Consider the following 1936-nt stretch of genomic DNA (forward strand, 5'->3'; position numbering starts at 1 on the left):
CAGAATGAACACTAGAGCTCCCGTCTCCCAGTGTGCAGCACAGTGCACTTCCCATGGCTGTATGGCACGTCCCCCTTGGCTGCTGCTTTCCTTGGCCATGGAGAGTGCAGCTCGGATGCAGCTTGTCACAGAGGAGCACACACCATGATCTCACTCTCAAAACATGATTTTACCTTTGTGATTTCTTGCTTTGTTGTTTCCCTTCAACTTAGAACAAGACTCACTCAGTCTGGCTGTTTTCTGTGGCAGGGCGCTGTGCTGTTGTAGCCATGTGTGTCCCAGGATATTAGAGAGACAAACTGGGGGAGGAAATAGCTTTCATTGGACCCAAATTGTATTGATGAGAGAGACCAGCTTTCGACCTTACGCAGTGGAAGTACATAATAAAAACATCCCTATAGTTCCAATGAAAAGTTGGGTTTAATTTCCAAGTACCAGAGCATTTTCTCTGTCCTGCTTTAGCTCAGCAGGGAGCTTCTCCTGCACCACCGATGAAACACATTGATCACCCGTTTCAGAATCTTTTTTGTTGTCACCCCATAAACGATGGGGTTTAACATGGGGGGAATGAGCAGATAGAGGCTGGCCAGCAGGATGAGAATATAACCTGGGATAATGTCCCCAAATTGCTCTCTAAAATAGGAGAAAAAGGCTGGTGTCTAGAACATCAGCATGACACAGAGGTGGGAGCTGCAGGTGCGGAGAAGCTTGAGCCGGGCGTCCTTGGAGGGGAGCAGGAAGACGGCCCTGAGAATCAGCCGTAAGACAAAGCAATGAGCACAGCATCCAAACCAATTACTAAAATAGCCGTGGCTCTGCCATACCAGATACTGACTGTGATGTCGTCGCAGGCCAGCTGGGCTATGGCCATGTCACAATAGGTGTGAGGCAGGTGGTTGGTTCTGCAGAACTTCAACTGCTTCACAAGAAAGACGATGGAAAATGAAACAGAAACTTCTTGTCACAACTGCGAGCCCCATCTTCCCAGTCACAGACTTGCTTAGTATGATGGTGTATCTCAAGGGGTCGCAGATGGCAACATACCAATCAAACACCATGGCCAGCAGGATGGCCGACTCGGCAATGAAACTGACATGGATGAAGAACATCTGGGTCAGGCAGGCAGCAAAAGAAATTTCCCCAGCTCTAAACCAGAATACAGCCAGCATCTTGGGCACTGGCGTGGTAGATAACAGCAGATCAAGAGCAGCCAGCATGGACACAAATAGATACATGGGCTCATGGAGGCTTTGTTCTGTTACTATGATGAATAGAAGGAGGGAGTTCCCAAAAAGTGCCACAATGTACATCAGACAGAAGGGGATGGAGATCCAGACATGAGACTCCTCCGTACCCGGGATGCCAGTTAGGATGTAGGTCACGGGGGCAAAAAAGGTGTGATTGCCAGTTGGCATCATGCACCATCACTTGGATCTTCTATTCAGTTTCCAGGAACTAACAGCAAAAGAGAAAACCAGTGAGAAGTATCAGAGGAGTAGCCGTGTTAGTCTGGATCTGTAGAAGCAGCAGAGAATTCTGAGGCACCTTATAGACTAATAGACATTTAGGAGCATGAGCTTTCGTGGGTGACTGCATCTGACGAAGTGGATATTCACCCACGAAAGCTCATGCTCCTAATCATCTGTTAGTCTATAAGGTGCCACAGGATTCTCTGCTGCTTAATCAGGGAGAAGGTGAGTGTCGGCTAGATCTAACATTCATTTGTTACAGTGTGATGGGTTCACCCGGGGAGCCAGGTGGAACTGGGGTTTTATTGAGCTTTCTAACCCACCAGTCTATGCTCCCTCTCACACTGTGCCGCTGTGACAAGCTGCAGACCTGGTCCTGATCTTACACTTACACCAGCATCCACACATGTAGGGACATACCCAGCTGCAGTTACATGCAGGCTCACTGACCAGGCGCTGCATGAACC

The 1936-nt window shown here is 48.6% G+C and overlaps 1 pseudogene; it reads right to left on the reverse strand.

Moving 5' to 3' along the window:
* Positions 1-458: 458 nt before the first annotated feature.
* LOC116834410 (olfactory receptor 52B2-like) lies at positions 459-1418 on the reverse strand (annotated as a pseudogene).
* Positions 1419-1936: the final 518 nt, after the last annotated feature.

This window comes from Chelonoidis abingdonii, unplaced genomic scaffold, assembly GCF_003597395.2.
Source record: "Chelonoidis abingdonii isolate Lonesome George unplaced genomic scaffold, CheloAbing_2.0 scaffold0817, whole genome shotgun sequence".
Taxonomy (NCBI): Eukaryota; Metazoa; Chordata; order Testudines; family Testudinidae; genus Chelonoidis; species Chelonoidis abingdonii.